Source organism: Catharus ustulatus, chromosome 26 (assembly GCF_009819885.2).
Source record: "Catharus ustulatus isolate bCatUst1 chromosome 26, bCatUst1.pri.v2, whole genome shotgun sequence".
Lineage (NCBI taxonomy): Eukaryota > Metazoa > Chordata > Aves > Passeriformes > Turdidae > Catharus > Catharus ustulatus.
Window position 1 is genome coordinate 7400880 of NC_046246.1, and position 17232 is coordinate 7418111.

Genomic DNA, 17232 nt, shown 5'->3' on the forward strand with positions numbered 1-17232 from the left:
TCTGAGTCCAGAAAACCCACAGAGAGAAACTACCTAGAAGGATTAAAGCCAAGTCTTAACACTTGCTGAAATCTGCTTTATTACAATCTGTCAAAGAAAACGTGGATTTTTGAAAAACATTAATCCTACCAACCTTTGTTCTTCTATCACCACAAAAAACCCAAAATAAACCCAGGAGAGGGATTTGTTGCTGTAACTTTATGCACATGAGGCAATCACTGAAGTTTTAACCCCTCCACCCACACGCCGTGATTATCTAACATTGGTGAATGGAATCAACTTTTCCTAGACCAGCCCTGAAGAATGAGATATATTCAAAGCACGCTGAGAAACTGGGTGGGGACTGATCAGCAGGGTTGTATTCCTTGTCATGAATCACTGTCTGCAAATACCTTCTGAGTTGTAACTCACAAAAATACACCATTTCTGTGTGCTGTGTCACATTAGTCATAGGGAAACCACTTCTGTACTGGCATGAGCCATCAGAAAGGTTTTATTTCTTCAAATTAAAACAATGGAATTTGGGACATTTACTTTTAGATCTCATTATAAAATAAGACAAAGAATATCACAGTTCTTTTTAAAACTAGTGAAAAATAGTTTAGGGAAGTTTACACTGAGTTCACCCCAGAAGTTTGTCCTCCTACAATCCACACTTAGAAAGCACAGCAAGGTTTCACCCCATGCCAGTGAAGGGAGCTGCTGTGCCCACTCCAAGCCTTTAAATTGTGCAGAAATGAGGGCTTTGGAAGGTAAATCCCAGAAAAGTCTGATCCCACCATCACCAGCACAGCCAGGGATCACAGTGACAACTGCAGCCTGAGCCAAGATCAGCGTCAGGCAGCTCTGGCCAGCTCAGGTCACGCTCTGCCACTCAAACTTCATGTTTTGAAGCACATTCCTCAGAAAGGAATAAAATCCCCAAAGTGTCCAGAGCTCTGGGCTGGGATGAAGCTCCTGGACAGGGGATTCAAAGTCCCTCTCTGGACCTGCTGGCCGTGCTCTCATGGGGAGATGCTGGCCCTGGTTTGTTTTTAACTCAGTTTGGGATTAAACTACGAGTTGGTTTCTGTGGCAAAACCCACTCAAGGTCAGGAAGGGACAAATCAGAAGGAAAAGTGTCGCAACGCAGCGCTCTCAATTCCTGCAGTGTTCAGCAGCAACTGATTCTGCAGCTGCTGAGAATGGGTGGAAAACACAACTACTGCCCTTCCTCATGTGACTGAGCGCACAAGGCTCGGCACTTCCCATCAACAGGGACTTCCCAGCCCTGTGGAAGCTGTCCCTGCCCAGGGTAGGGGTGGAATGAGAGCCCTTAAGGTGCCTTCCACCTCAAACCACTCCCTGATTCTACAAAAGTGACATTTTTGCACCAGTTTTGTCTCAGGGAAGCACATCCGTGCCCCTCAATTGGCTTCCAACACCTTTTAATTCCATCTTCTCCCTCTCACGAGTCTTCAGGAAGGACACAGAAGTGTGAGGGCTACAGAGGGCCCCATCAATTATGACTCTGACTGCAGATGCATTTAACAGAAGTTTTTTTCATCATTATTAATAGAATTTCATGTCCACCGACATCTGCAGTGCTGAAAGATTTAAGACTTTCCGTGTTTCCTAGTGCTGAACTCCCAGCATCAGCACATCCCTCAGCCCCACAGGGCTCCGACCTATGGAGAGGAGCCCAATTCTGCTGCTGCTGCTAAAGAAAGCAAAACAGCAAGGCCAGACGTGAAATAAAAAATCCTGCCACAGGAAAGGCCCTGAGGTCAAGTGACAGCTGACAGGGAGAAGCTGTGATCCTCACCTTTCTCCAGACTATGTGTACCCAAAGGAGCCCCAGCACAAACCAGAATGCTGAGAGGTACAGCCACAAGGACATTCCCTGGGAACTTATTTCTCCTCCAGAAGAAATACGGTCTGAGGCCACCAGGAGGTCAGCGCACTAACCCGAACTATCCAACCACACCCTAAGACATTTTTCAGGGGGGAAAAAAAAAACCAAAACACTTCCCTAAGCACGCTACAGCACCCACAGGGGGTCACATCAAGTTGTTCTAGACTTTGTGTTCTGTGGATGGCTCATGGACAAGGGGTGACACACATCCTTAAACGTGTTCCAGGCGGATCGAGGGGGGCAGGACACGGGCAGGACAGAGAAGTTTCCTTCAATAGGGCACCCAGCTCGCACCCAAACTCTGGGCACGTTTGCACAACTCCCAATGTCAAACTCAGGCAGCAAATGTCTGCACAGGGAGGGACCCTCTGCTCCCCTCAAAGGGACCCTGCAGCACCCCGTGTTTGCAGCGCTCCCCGCTGTGTCCCGGGACAGCCCCGGGACAGCCCTGGGACAGACGGTACCGGCCAGACCCCGGGACAGCTCCGGGAGAGCCGGCACCGGCCAGGCCCCGGGACAGCCCCGGGACAGCTCCGGGAGAGCCGGCACCGGCCAGGCCCGGGACAGCCCCGCAGGCGACACTTCCTTCAGCCAGCACGGGCTCCGAGCACCCGCGGGCAGCCCGCCCCGACACCCCCATTCCCCGGGGCCAGCCCGGCCCGGGTGCACACCCGCCCCAACTCCGCTGTCAGGCCGGGGATGGAGCCCGGAGCGGGACAGAGCCCCCGAACCCGGCCCGGGACCGCAGCACCGGCTCACTATGTGGCAGGAAACACCGCCCGCTTCTGCCCTATAACTCACTATTTGGCAAGGGCCTTGCGGCCCACTCCAGCGCCTCTGCCTCTTTTCCCCGGGAAGAGACGGCCCGGGGGCGCTGGGGAGGCCCGCTCGCCCCTGTCGCACTCACCCTGTCGGCGGCTGTCCCCTCCTCGCCCCCGGTCTCACTACCACCAGGGCGGGCCGGCCCGCCCGTCCGCCATTCCACGGCTCCCCCTCCCTGCCCTGCCGGGCCCTCGCCCCGCCTCCCCCGCCCGCCGCGCCGCCGCGCCATTGGCTGCCCGCCCGCGGATGCTGCCGCGCCATTGGCTGCAGCCCCCTGTCCATCAAAACTGTCCTACGCCACTTTCGTAGGGCCCTGGCGCAGCGGAAGAGCCGCACCCAAGCCGGCCGCGCAAAGAGAGCAAATGACGAGGAGTGTACCAAGAGGGGACATGGACGGGGGCAGCCCTGGGCAGTCTGGGAACAGATTGCGGGCACAGAGGGGAGAACCGCGCCACCAATCACTGTTACGACATCTTAAGAATATATATATTTTTTGTGCTTATGAAAGTCAGAACTGGATATTGTTCCAAGTAGCATTGTCGGAGAGGGGTGTCTGTCACTTCCGCCCCTCCCCGGAGGGCCCCGCTGTGGTGTCGCCTGTCGCCTCTATGGTCTCCCGCCCCGGCAGGAAAGTTCCACCTGGGGGAGCGGGGGTGTCAGACCAGGGCGGGCGGGGCTGGGGCTGGGTCTGGGATGGGGGGTATGGGATATGGGGTGTGGGGTATGGGGTATGGGGTATGGGGTATGGGATATGGGGTATGGGATATGGGGTATGGGGTATGGGGTATGGGTATGGGGTATGGGGTGTGGGGTATGGGATATGGGGTCTGGGGTGTGGGGTATGGGATATGGGGTCTGGGGTGTGGGATATGGGGTATGGGGTATGGGGTGTGGGGTGTGGGGTATGGGGTATGGGATATGGGATATGGGATATGGGGTATGGGGTATGGGGTATGGGGTGTGGGGTGTGGGGTATGGGGTATGGGGTATGGGGTGTGGGATATGGGGTATGGGGTCTGGGGTATGGGGTATGGGATATGGGATCTGAGTCTGGGATCTGGGATATGAGTCTGGGATGTGGGGTATGGGGTGTGGGGTATGGGATGTGGGGTATGGGTATGGGGTATGGGGTATGGGGTATGGGGTATGGGATATGGGGTATGGGGTATGGGGTATGGGATATGGGTCTGGGATATGGGATATGGGGTATGGGATATGGGATATGGGATATGGGATATGGGGTATGGGGTATGGGATATGGGATGTGGGATATGGGATCTGGCATCTGAGTCTGGGATATGGGATCTGGGATATGGGATATGGGATATGGGATATGGGATATGGGATCTGAGATCTGGGATCTGAGTCTAGCATCTGAATCAGGGATCTGGGGTCTGGGATCTGAGTCTGGCATCTGGAATCTGAGTTTCGGCTCTGGGATCTGTTACCTGTTTCCCATTTCCCTGTTTCTTGTTTCCCATTTCCTGTTTCCCCATTTCCCTGTTCCCTGTTTCCCCATTTCCCTGTTTGTTTCCCATTTCCCGTTTCCCCATTTCCCCGTTCCCCGTTTCCCTGTTCCCCATTTCCCTGTTCCCATTCCCCATTTCCCCATTCCCTATTTCCCCGTCTCCTGCCCGGTCTCCAGCCCAGCACAGGAGCAGTCCTGCCGTGGCTCGGGGTGCAGGGGATGTTAAATCTCGTCTTGAAGCCGACGGGCAGGGCTGAGCCCTGTGCGGGGTGCACCGAGCCCTGTGCGGGTGCACCGAGCCCTGTGCGGGTGCACCGAGCCCTGTCAAGGATGCACCGAGCCCTGTGCGGGTGCACCGAGCCCTGTGCGGGGGCACCGAGCCCTGTGCGGGTGCACCGAGCCCTGTGCGGGTGCACCGAGCCCTTTCTGGGTGCACCGAACACTGTGCGGGTGCACCGAGCCCTGTGTGGGGTGCACCGAGCCCTGTGCGGGTGCACCGAGCCCTGTGCGGGTGCACCGAGCCCTGTGCGGGGTGCACCGAGCCCTGTGCGGGTGCACCGAGCCCTGTGCGGGGTGCACCGAGCCCTGTCAAGGATGCACCGAGCCCTGTGCGGGGTGCACCGAGCCCTGTGCGGGTGCACCGAGCCCTGTGCGGGGTGCACCGAGCCCTGTGCGGGGTGCACCGAGCCGTGTGCGGGGTGCACCGAGCCCTGTGCGGGGTGCACCGAGCCCTGTGCGTGTGCACCGAGCCGTGTGCGGGGTGCACCGAGCCCTGTGCGGGGTGCACCGAGCCGTGTGCGGATGCACCGAGCCCTGTGCGTGTGCACCGAGCCGTGTGCGGGGTGCACCGAGCCCTGTGCGGGGTGCACCGAGCCGTGTGCGGGTGCACCGAGCCCTGTGCAGGATGCACCGAGCCCTGTGCGGGATGCACCGAGCCCTGCAGGGACGGGGCCAGGACCCTGCAGCTCATCCCGGCCCTCGGCAGAGCTGGGCTGAGCCTGAGGCCCTCCAGAAACTGCAGGAGCAGAGATCGGATGAGAAATCCCACCATCCCGTGTTTCTGCTGGTGCACCTGGATGTTAAATCCTCCCTCCGTGCCTGGTGATCAAACCGAGCCTGTGGGCTTGACGGGGAGGAGGGAGCGGGATGAAGGGCACCGGCACACACATCCATCTCCTCCCTGCTCCGTGCTCCTGCTCCCGACCAAACCACGGCGAATAAATCACCGGCACTCCCGCCAGGAGGAAAACAAATCCCTGTCGGAGCCGTGCTGGCAGAGCCATCCCAGGGTCACTCACTGAGCCGTGCCCGTCCCTGGTGTCCTGCCTGCTGTGCCCTGTGACACAGCCTGTGCTGCCCCAGGGGTCTGTCCAGCGCTGCTGCCATCCCTCGGGGTCCTGCTGGACAGATGGACACACAGACACACTGACACTGCCGTTTCTCACCTTTTTGCATCACTTTCCTCCATGAATCCCACCTCAGCCCTTCCTGGTGCTCCCTGCTGCCCTGTGCTCTGTCCTGGCGGGATCAAACGGGACCCAGGGGTGGGTGGGGTGGCCAGGCTGGGACACACGGACACACGTGGGGTCCCTGGGATGTACAGGACACATGGACTCCTGGGGTCCCTGGGACACACGGACACCTGGGGTCCCTGGGACACACGGACACCTGGGGTCCCTGGGATGTACAGACACACGGACACACCTGGGGTCCCTGGGACACACGGACACACGGACACCTGGGGTCCCTGGGATGTACAGCACACACAGGGTATCCAGGGTCTCTGGGATGTACAGACACACGGACACCTGGGGTTCCTGGGACACACGGACACATGGGGTACCCGGGATGTACAGGACACACCTGGGGTCCCTGGGACACGTGGACACCTGGGGTCCCTGGGATGTACAGACACACCTGGGGTCCCTGGGATGTACAGACACACCTGGGGTCCCTGGGATGTACAGACACACAGGATGTCCAGGGTCCCTGGGATGTACAGACACACGGACACCTGGGGTCCCTGGGGTGCACAGCACACACTGGGTGTCCAGGGTCCCTGGGGTTCAGCGGGGCACAGGGACGGATGGCATAGCTGGGACACTGCCCCAGAACCCCCATCCTGCCCCAGCACCCCCAGTTCTCAGCTGTGGCCGTGCACCAGGGGCTGAGGTGCTGCTGAGGCCGCTCGGCTCCGTGTTTTCCAAGCTGCCAGCGAGCCGTTCCCTTGAAGATCTGCCTCTATCTCAAGGTGTCACAGCCTCAAGGGACCTACCTAATCTGTATCTGCACTGCAACCTTTATCTCTCCTGCTCTGTTTATAGCTGCTGAATAAAACCTGCTAAACTGCAGGATCCAGCCGCCCCCACCGCAGTGCCCCCCGACACTTTTTCCCCTGGTGCTCCTGCCTGCCAGGTGCTTTCCTGTGTTCTGCTGGAGGTAAATGATGCTCCAGGGGATGGGCGAGGGCAGCCCGGCTGCTCCTGCCTCCCAGCTCCCTCCCAGGTGGGCTCCAGCCGTGTCCAAGCCCTTGATAACCCCGGTCAGAGCCTGGCACAGATCAGTGCCTCATCCCGGCCCTGATTCCCTCATTCTGGGCTTGGATTCTGCTGAAAACCAGGTGGGATCCAGCAGGCCCAGCCTCATCCTTTCTCTGCGTGCTTCAGGGACTGGGAGCGGGGGCATTGTCCACGGGAGGGAGGAGATGGCAGCTTGTTGAAGCCTTGGACGTCTCCTCCCTGGCCAACTGCCCCTTCCCAGCAGGCACAGCTGCATCCCTGCTCCCTGTGGGAAAGGAGCCAGGGCTGTCAGCACCAGAGCTGCTTTGGAAACGTGCTCCCAAGGCTTCTCCTGCAGCCCTGATTCCCCTGGACCTGGGATTCACAGGGAGGCACACGGAGTGCCCGTGGTGCACGGGATACCCGGGTGCAGTGGGGCACACGGGAGGGAAGGGGGGCACGGGACCCCCGGGGGAGCCACCATGCCACGGGCACGCAGGATGGACAGGGTGTGGGGGATGCTCAGGAGGTGTTTGGGATGCTCAGGAGGTGCCCAGGGTGCTCGGGGGATGTTGGGGATGCTCAGGAGGTGCCCGGGATGCTCAGGGATGTTGGGGATGCTCAGGAGGTGCCCGGGATGCTCAGAGGATGTTGGGGATGCTCAGGGGATGTTGGGGATGCACAGAGAGTGCCCAGGATGCTCAGGGGGTGCCCGGGATGCTCAGGGGATGTTGGGGATGCTCAGGGGATGTTGGGGATGCTCAGGAGGTGTTTGGGATGCTCAGGGGATGTTGGGGATGCTGAGGAGGTGTTTGGGATGCTCAGGAGGTGCCGGGATGCTCAGGAGGGTTTGGGATGCTCAGGGTGCTGGGGATGCTCAGGAGGTGCCGAGATGCTCAGGGGATGTTGGGGATGCTCAGGGCATGTTGGGGATGCTCAGGGGATGTTTGGGATGCTCCAGGGTGCTGGGGATGCTCAGGGGATGCTCGGGGGGTGCCCGGGATGCTCAGGAGGTGTTTGGGATGCTCAGGAGGTGTTTGGGATGCTCAGGGGATGTTGGGGATGCTCAGGGGATGTTGGGGATGCTCAGGGGATGTTGGGGATGCTCAGAATGTGTTTGGGATGCTCAGGGGATGTTGGGGATGCTCAGGAGGTGTTTGGGATGCTCAGGGGATGCTGGGGATGCTCAGGGGATGCTCGGGGGGTGCCCAGCGCGGGGTGCCCGGCGCGTCCCCACGCCAACGTGGCGCGGGCAGTGGCTGTGCCGCTGACATTTACTAATCAGCTCTCACCCAGCGCACACCCGCTCCCTTCTCTTGCTGTCTTGTCTCCATGGAGACTCCGCAACCTTTGCTCACTCGTTAATGGTATCTCAGCAAAAGAAACTCCAACGCCACCCAGCCTTCCCCTCCCGGCCCCGGGAGAAATCCTCGCCTCTCACCTCCATCCCCATCCCCTCCTGCCGCTGGGGATAAAAGGGACGAGTCCTTGTTAGCGAAGGACCCAGCCACGGGGGCAAGTTCTGACGGTGGCGCAGGGAGGAGGGAGAGCCACCATCATCCTCCTCGCAGCCAAAAAAACAAGGCCGGGGGATTTTATTGCTGTGGCAGCAAGGACGGGCTCCATCCGTGCGGGATTCCAGCCAGCAGCCCCTTTCCTGGCTGATTTACTGAGCCACGAGGCTTGGCACGTGGTTCTGCCTGTGTTCCCCCATCCCAAACCCTCACCCCGACATCCACGAAGCTGCCCAAAAACCATCCAGAGGGAGTGGCTGGTGCTGGGAACATGCTCTGTCCCCGGTGTCCTGCTCTCGCTGATTCTGTTTTCAAATTAACATGGGAAAGATGCCCATTACCTGCTTCCAGATAATGACTATGATTAGGCAGAGCTCTGCTGCCAGCCGAGATCTGAAGGATTTCTGTGCTCTCCAGCAGCGCTTTGCCAGTGCAAAAACAAGAGCAATAAAGTGTAAATAAAAGACTAAAGGAAATCGCGGGTCCATCAGCGGATGGGCTGTGTGGAAGGGGCTCTAATGATGGGCTCTCTGCGGTGGGCTGCCGGCTGCAGCCTTGCTCCAGGCAAGGCAAAATTGGAGAGGGGCTGTCCCAGTGCCTCCACCCCGTGTGTGAACCTGGCTCAGGCCCTGCTTGCTGGGAGCTGGGGGTTTGGGGAAGGAAAATTCAAGATGTGCATGTGCAAGGCTGTTCTGGGGGGACTGCTGGCCCTGCTGACAGAGGTGGGGGCTCAAAGAGGGGGGAAGAAACAGCTGGATCTCCTGAGATAGCTGCACCAGAGCACCCAGCATGGTCCCACACCTCCTCTGCCCTGTGCTGTGACACTGCCCCCAGGGAGCAGGACAAGGGGACCCCTCTGTGCCAGGTGTCCAGTGGCATCTCCATGCCCAGGCCACCAGAGACCGTGGCCAGGGGATGCTCAGGATGCTCAGGGATCAGCCCAGGACCCACCAGGGCTGGGCCTGTCCCCACCCTCTGGGGATGCTGGGATGTCACTGGGGGCTCCCACCCCCGTTCCACTGCTGATGGAGACACAAATCCCCTGCCCGTGCTGCCAGGCCAGGCTCCAGCTCCCTCTGAGCCTGCCAAGATCCCCCCAAACCACCCAAGGTCCCCCACATGGAGCTGCCATTCCCTCTGACAGCTGGCAGGTCCAAAGGCCGCTCCCACACGTGGCTCTCAGGCGAGGAGGGTCCCTGGGGACCCCACGACCCCGTGTCACCCTGCTGGGCTCCCCCTGCCCCTGGGACAGCCCGGGGGAGCCGTCCCGGCCGGTCGGAGGCAGGGAGCTAATCTGTGCTCCGATTAGGCAGAGTTCCCAGCAATGGAGGTTTCTTCTTTTTTCCTCCCCCCTCAGTGATAACAAATAATAATATAATCCCCTTAATCCCTCCCCGAGGAGCTGCGTGAACTCCCGGCCGGGAAGCACCGCGCTTCTGCCGCTGCTGATAACTCACACCCAGGGCCCCCAGAAAAACAAACGCTCTGGCTCACAGTGCCCCCCAAACTCCTCGTGTGCCCTGCTGCTCCCTCTCCCAGCATCCCCAGATCCCCCATCCAGCCCCGCTGCCACCCCGGGAGGGTCCAGCACCACTCCTGGCTCCTTCCCGCTCAGCAAGGCCACGGTGACCCTGCAGAGCCCCCAGGCTCAGCCAAAGGGGCCCATCAGGGATGCTCAGCACCCCAGGTGCCCCTGCACGTCCTGCTGCCCAGGGACAGTGCCAGGGGTGTCCCCCCTGCACCCTCCTGTCCCCAGGGACACACCCTGGGTGTCCTGCAGCCCCCCAGGATGGCCCAGCTGAGCCCAGTGCTTTGCTTTAGGGATGCTGGCGTGGGGAGCATCCTCTCCTGCCCCAGCTGAGTCCCCAGGAGCGCTGGCACGGATCCTTCAGCCCCCACCCGTCACGGGGGTGCTGGGAAGGAGCCCATGCCTCCATCTGCCCAGTCCCCCCACCCTCGCAGGGACCCCAGCCTACTACTCCCCTCTGGTGCCGAGCCCTCCCTCCACCACCATCCAGCAAATATTAATAACAACCCTGCAACCGCCTGTGCTTTTATTCCCTGGCTTTGCTGGCCCTGGCTCTGCTGAGCTCAGCTCCTCTGGCTCCAAAATGCCTTTTAAAATTACCAGAGAGTGGAGACCCTTGCACACACCGTGCCCCCGGCTGCCCCCTCCTCCTGGCACCCGCCCGGGGCCGGCAGCACCCGAGTGCCACGCGGGGAGCTGGGTGCCACCCGCCCCCTGCTTCAGAGGCGCCAGGCTGGGCTTGATTAAAACCCAAGTGAAAGCCAGAGCCAGGGCAGAGAGGGGGATTAGATCGCTCCGGGGAATGTTAATGGACTCCAGAGCTTTCTGCCCGGCTGGCGGCTGGGATGGATCCAGCCCTGGGTGGACAGGCGGGTGCAGTGAGTGCGTCAGGGCTCAGCTGGACCCCGGCACAGCGGCAGGAGGGTGGGGGGACACACACGGGGGCTTGGAGGCGTCTTCCGAGGGCCTGGCCGTCCCTGTGGGACAGGCAGGGTGGTCTGGTGTCCAGCTGGGCTCGGCACACGGGGGATTTTGTGTCACAGCGCGGTGCCACCAGCATCACCCACACACCCGCCCCAGGCTGGGGACAGCGACACTCCCGGGTGGCACCACCCTTCCGAGGGGCTGAAGGGGCTGCTCCGGGTGCTGCTGCTGGCGAGGGCCGGGGCGGGGCAGCCGAGCCGCTCTCGGGGTGCCCGTGCCCCCGACACGGAGCCGCTCCCGCCCGGCTCCGCTGGATTGCAGCTCTGACGTGGGAAATCGCCTCCCTCCCTCGTTAGCTGTGATTAGCATGTCAAGTGGTTGAAGTTGGTGGGTATAAAGGATGCGAGCGAAGAATAATGGCTTCAATTTTCTTCACGGCACAGCCATTAATTTGAAGGAGAAGGGGGTGTCCGAACCTGCCGGCAGCTCCCGGCGGATCCGCGGGGCGAGGGCGGCTCCGGCTGCTGCCCTGCCCGGGAGGGGGCACAGCCCTCCGGAGAGCCGGCACGGCCCCCCCGGGCCGGGGTGGGGGCGCACAGGGGTGTGCAACACGTGTGAATCCCGCACACCGCCCCGGGAGCGCGGAACGCCCGGCCCGGCCCGGCCCGGGGCAGGAGGGCGAATTCCTACCGTGCTTCCCAGGGGATGGAACGGGGGGAATGGGGAATGGGGGAATGGGGAATGGGGAATGGGGGAGTGGGGAATGGGGAATGGGGAATGGGGGAATGGGGAATGGGGAATGGGGAATGGGGGAATGGGGAATGGGGAATGGGGAATGGGGAATGGGGGAATGGGGAATGGGGAATGGGGGAATGGGGAATGGGGAATGGGGGAATGGGGAATGGGGGAATGGGGAATGGGGGAATGGGGGAATGGGGAATGGGGGAATGGGGGAATGGGGAATGGGGAATGGGGAATGGGGAATGGGGAATGGGGAATGGGGGAATGGGGAATGGGGAATGGGGAATGGGGAATGGGGGACTGGGGAATGGGGGAATGGGGAATGGGGAATGGGGAATGGGGAATGGGGAATGGGGGAATGGGGGAATGGGGAATGGGGGAATGGGGAATGAGGAATGGGGGAATGGGGAATGGGGGAATGGGGAATGGGGGAATGGGGAATGGGGAATGGGGGAATGGGGAATGGGGGAATGGGGAATGGGGAATGGGGGAATGGGGAATGGGGAATGGGGAATGGGGGAATGGGGAATGGGGAATGGGGGAATGGGGGAATGGGGAATGGGGAATGGGGGAATGGGGAATGGGGAATGGGGGAATGGGGAATGGGGAATGGGGGAATGGGGGAATGGGGGCAGAGCCGCCTCTGCCCGCTGCCTGCCAGGTCCTGGCACAGCCCCGAGCGCCCTCAGATCCCCCCGGATCTGGGTCCGAGCTCTGGACGCGTCGGACGTGGAGCATCCCTCATCCCTGGTGCCCAAGCTCCAGCATCCTGCGAGGCCAGAACCCTCAGAGCTCCTTAATTAAAATCATCATTTCCATCCCGAGGTACAGCCAGGCACCAGGACCTGGCTCACCCCACATCCCTGCACAGCACGTGGCCCTGCTGGGCTCACCCTGGGTGCTCCCGAAAGAAGCTCCCAGAAACAGCCAAAAAAATCCTGAACAAATAAATCAAAAAAACAGAACAGCAAAAGAATCATTTCCCCTCCAAATTTTGAGATTTTTCCTCCTTTCCCCCAGCAAACCCAGGGCTGTGCTGATCAGTCCCCAACAATCAGCCCCATCACGAGGATTTTCAGGCTCCAGAGTGGCTCATGCTGCTTGAGAGATATAATTGAGGCTTTAAAAAAAGACAAAAAATAATAAAATAAGTGAAATCCAGCTGTGGTCCAAGCAGCTGGTCATACCCAGGGAGGCTCTGGCTGTGCCAGGTGATGCTTCCTGGCAGGATTTGCCTGCTGGGGGGAATTTCATCGTCTTTCAGAGCTGCTTGTGACCTGAAATGGGAGAGAGGAAAAACGGGGCGGGAAAGAGTAAATTTGGTGCTTGTGAGAAGCATCATATCGGAGCCAAGCTAGGAATGAAGGGTCCTAGACCCCCAAAATTTCCCCCAGGAGGGGTCAGAGGGGGGCTCAGCGCCTTGGGGTGGGTACTGGATGCAGGCACAGCGCCAGCCTGCTCCCGTGCCTCAGTTTCCCCCCATGCTGTCACAGTCAGGGGACACTTGGTGACACCAGGGTGGCAGCACAACCTCGGGGTGCCCCTGACGGGCCCCGCTTGGCCCCAGCCCTGTGTGAGGGAGGGGTTACAACCCTCACCCTCCCCAGCAGCCCCCAGAGCTGGGACCACCTCGAGCTGGGGGTGTCAGACCCCCGTGGGGCTCTGGGGAGGGGGCAGCACCCAGCCCTCGCCCACCACCCCCCAGCTCACCCTGAGGGTGCTGCGGGGCTCCTGGGGGGGGCACAGAGCAGCAAAGCCCCCCAGTTTGTGGTTGGGGCTTTCCCATGCACACACACGGCCACACGCAGCACCCCCAGCCGGGTGTGGGGGGCTCTGTGACCCACCAGCACCTGGAGACCCCTGAACCCCCCCTGTGCTCACCTTGGACTGGGGGGGTGGAAATAAAACCCCCCAAATGCCCAACCTGGGGCACAGCCACTGCCAGCTGCTCCCTGCTCCCCCCCAGCACCCCGAGGTTGGGTGGGGGGTCCTGTGAGCCCACCTGGGTGTTCAGGGTGTCCCTGGAAGGGGGGAGCTGCCTCGGCCTGGGCTCCTCCCAGCAGAGAGGGGGTGACCCAGCATCCCCCCGGGCCCTCCATCCCTCCATCAGTGTGTGCCGAGAGTTGCTCTCCAAAGCAACCCCCGGCCCCCCGATCCCCCGATCCCCCCCAATCCCCCCCCAGCCCCCTCAATCCCCTCCAGCCTCCCGATCCCCCCCATCCCCCCGATGCCCCCCGATCCCTCCCAGCCCCCCCAGCCGCATTCCCGACCCCCCCGGCACCCCTCACCTCTCCCACCGCGTCCCCCCCCGCGCCCCCCTCTCCTCCTGCGCCGCCGCCGCCTTCATCTTCCCCGGCTGGAAGTTGGTGCCTTTCTGAATTTCACGTGTTTTGTCCTTATTTTCCTCCTCTTTCCGCTCCTTTCTGGCGTTGACGCTTCTCCCATCCATCTCCGGGGAGTCTCCTGCGATTCCTGCGCCCCTTCCCCCCGGTGGGCCAGGGAGGGTTGGGCACCCCCTGCCCCGCAAATGTCCCCAAAGTGCCACCAGCCCCCAGTGCCACCCATCCCCGGGAGCAGCACTGGGGTCACAGCACAGCCCGGGTACCAAAATTCGGATTTTTTGGCGCAGTTCCCAGGCTCAGCCCGATCCTGGCGCCCCTGAGCCCAGCGAGGGTCAGCACCCCCAAACCCCGGCACGGCCAGGCCGTGCCCCCCAAAACAGAGAGGCAAGAAAGCAGCGGGCATCGCTCAATATATAGGTTTCTTTTTAATATAAAAAAAGTGCCTATTAAAAATTCCTTCCTAAATAACACAAAAAGACCGTTCGAGGGGCAAAGCGGGGCCGGGGGGGGCTCGCGGGGCCCCTCTGGCCAGGGCAGCACAAGCACTGCACGGGGCAGCTGGGGGGGCGGGCAACCAGGGGGATTTTCACCAAATTTGGGGATTTTTCCCTTTTTTTTTTTTTGTTATTTTCCTGTGAATTTTGCCTTTTTAAAATCCATTTCAGGGTGGTTTTCTTCTCTTTGTGTGTGTGTGTTTTTTCTCTTTTTTTTTTTGCACAACCCACAAAGCTGTACAGAGATTGCCAAACTCTCGAGGAGGGGGGGACACACAGGGAATTTGTGGGAGGAGAGGACCCCAAAGCCCACCTGGCACCCACACACGCACCCACACCTGAGCTCGTCACCGCCTCGGGGACCCTGGGCAGGGACCCCCCTTTACCCCAGCCCCCCACTCCCCCTCCCCACCAAGAGGGTCTGTGATTGATTTATTCCTTTTTTTTTTACTTTTAAAATTTTTTTCTTTTTTTTTTCCTTTTTTTTTTTAAACTCATTTTTGTTTTTATACAAATTTGGATCTTTGGGTGTGTACTGCCAAAAAAACCAACCGAAAAACCCAACAAAAAACCAAAAACCCGCCTTCGTTCTTCAGAATAATAATAAAAATAAAACTCAAATCATCATTGAATCATTAAAAAAAAGGCAACGGAAACCCAAGGAACCCATGCGGAAGTTGCACACCACAAAACCACAGCAGATGTACAGAATGCAATATACAAGACACGATTTATAATAAAACATTATATACAATAAATAGGTTATTGTTACTTTTTTCTTTTTTTTCTTTTTTTTTTTTTTGTTGCTCGATCTGTAAATAAATTTTTTCTCAGTGCATACTGGGGGGGTTTTTGCTCTTTGCTGCATATTCACCTCTTGGATGCTTCAGGCCTGTTCTCCATCATTTTTGGATTCTCCCTCCGGTGCGTGATTCTCTCTCTCCTTTTTTTTTTTTTTTTTTTTGGCGATTTTTCAGCTTTTTAATTTTTTATTTTCTTTTTTTTTTTTTATCCTTAAACATTTTTTTTTTTAACTTCTTTTCTTCAAAAGTATTTACAATTGCTGGTTTTGTGCAGAAAACGAAAATTAATCAAAATAAAAAATAAAACTTAAAGAGTCCCTCTGCTTCTGGCTGGGAGGAGAGAGAGAGAACGCGGCGCCGGCGCCACGGCCGAGGCGGGGCCGGGGGCGAAGCGGGGCCGGGGTCCCCTCCGGAGCTGCCCCCTCCTCTCCTCCTCTCCCTTCCCCTCCTCTCCTCGCTGCTCCGGGGCCGGGATGGGCGGGGGGCGCAGGGCTGGGGGTGCTGCGGCTGCGGGAGAGGGAGAGAAAAGTGAGTGAGGGTCCCCCCAGGGGGTGCCTGCCCACCCCCAGCACCCACTGACCCGGGGCTCTGGCACCCAAATACCCAGGGGAGTCTGGGGTCCTGCTGCCCCCCAATCTGACACCCAAATACTCAGGGTCTGGGGTCCTGCCCCCCAGTCTGACACCCAAATACTCAGGGTCTGGGGTCCTGCCCCCCAATCTGGCACCCAAATACCCAGGGGGGTCTGGGGTTCTGTCCCCCCCAGTCTAACACCCAAATACCCAGGGGGGTCTGGGGTCCTGTCCCCCAATCTGACACCCAAATACCCAGGGTCTGGGGTCCTGCTGCCCCCATGTTCCCGGGTCCTTCCCACCCACACCCAGCAGTCTGGAGTCCTGCTCGTTCTTCTCTGGCACCCACAAACCCGGGGGTCTCGGCTCCTGCTCCCCCCATGGGGGTCTGGGGCACCCCCCACCCCCCCAGCTCCTGCACCCCCAGACCCTGGAGCCCCCGGGGTTCCCAGGTGATGCTGGGTGGGACAAACCCGGGGCAGGGGCTCACAGCCCGAGAGGGGTGGGGGCACCCAGAGGGGGTGCAGGTTGGCAGAGACCCCATGAGAGCAGGGGGGGCACCCAGAGGGGGTGCAGGGGGGGCAGAGACCCCCCAGAGCAGGGGGGGCACCCAGAGGGGGTGCAGGGGGGACAGAGACCCCATGAGAGCAGAGGGGGCACCCAGAGGGGGTGTCAGGGGGCAGAGACCCCCTCCAGAGCAGGAGGGGCACCCAGAGGGGGAGCAGGGGGGGCAGAGACCCCCCCAGGGCAGGGGGGACACCCAGAGGGGGTGCAGGGGGGGCAGAGACCCCCCCCAGAGCAGGGGGGGCACCCAGAGGGGGTGTCAGGGGGGCAGAGACCCCTCAGAACAGGTGGGGCACCCAGAGGGGGTGTCAGGGGGCAGAGACCCCATGAGAGCAGGGGGGGCACCCAGAGGGGGTGCAGGAGGGGCAGAGACCCCCCCAGGACACGGAGCCCCCCGCACACCCCGCCGGGACCCGCACGGCGCTGGCGCTGACCTGGAGGTGGTGGCGTGTCCGAGCCCCGCTGGTGACGCTGCCGGAGCCTGGAGGGGGTCACTGCTCCAGCAGCACCCAGCGGTGTCCAGCGGTGTCCAGCGGTGTCCAGCGGTGTCCGTCCGGCACAGCGGCCCCGCGGGAGCGAGCGGACGGGGAGGGAAAACAGAGAATCCCCAAAGAGCCGAGGGGTCCCGGCCGGGCGTGGGCAGGGGGCCCCCAGCGCTGACCCCCAGACCCCTCCTGCCCTCCCTGCCCGCGCCCCTGCGGGGCCTGGCGGGGCCTGCGCTGCCCGTCCGTCCGTCCGTCCGTCCGATTGTCCTGCTGCGGGGCGGGGGGGCGCAGTCCGGAAAGCAGAGCCGGAGGTGGAGCGGGTTTGAGTGCGGAGGGGGAAAAACGGGGGGTTTCTCTCTTCATCCATTATTATTAATTTTCTCCTTTTGTTTCACTTATTTTTTATCTCTTTTTTTTCCTCTTTTTTTCTCCTTTTTTTCTCCTTTTTTTTCTTACTTTTTTTTTTTTTTAGAAAACAAACAAACGGTTCCAATCCCAGTTAAATACAGAACTTGAAAAGTGTTCCAGAAAAAAGTGCTGGCTAAATTACCTCTGCAAGAGAAACACAACACGGAGAGAGAGA

The 17232-nt window shown here is 60.0% G+C and overlaps 2 protein-coding genes across 5 annotated transcripts in view; both read right to left on the reverse strand.

Moving 5' to 3' along the window:
* The window catches only part of WASF2 (WASP family member 2), a 29543-nt gene extending 26648 nt beyond the window's left edge, over positions 1 to 2895 (reverse strand). For both annotated transcript variants that reach the window (XM_033080824.1, XM_033080820.1), the window contains exon 1: positions 2802 to 2895. The gene's annotated coding sequence lies outside the window, so the exon portion shown is untranslated. The remainder of the gene's footprint in view (positions 1 to 2801) is intronic.
* An 11242-nt stretch (positions 2896 to 14137) lies between these two features.
* The window catches only part of AHDC1 (AT-hook DNA binding motif containing 1), a 52975-nt gene continuing 49880 nt past the window's right edge, over positions 14138 to 17232 (reverse strand). For all 3 annotated transcript variants that reach the window (XM_033080506.1, XM_033080507.1, XM_033080505.2), the window contains 2 exons: positions 16599 to 17201; positions 14138 to 15535 (listed from right to left, as the gene is read on the reverse strand). The gene's annotated coding sequence lies outside the window, so the exon portion shown is untranslated. The remainder of the gene's footprint in view (positions 15536 to 16598; positions 17202 to 17232) is intronic.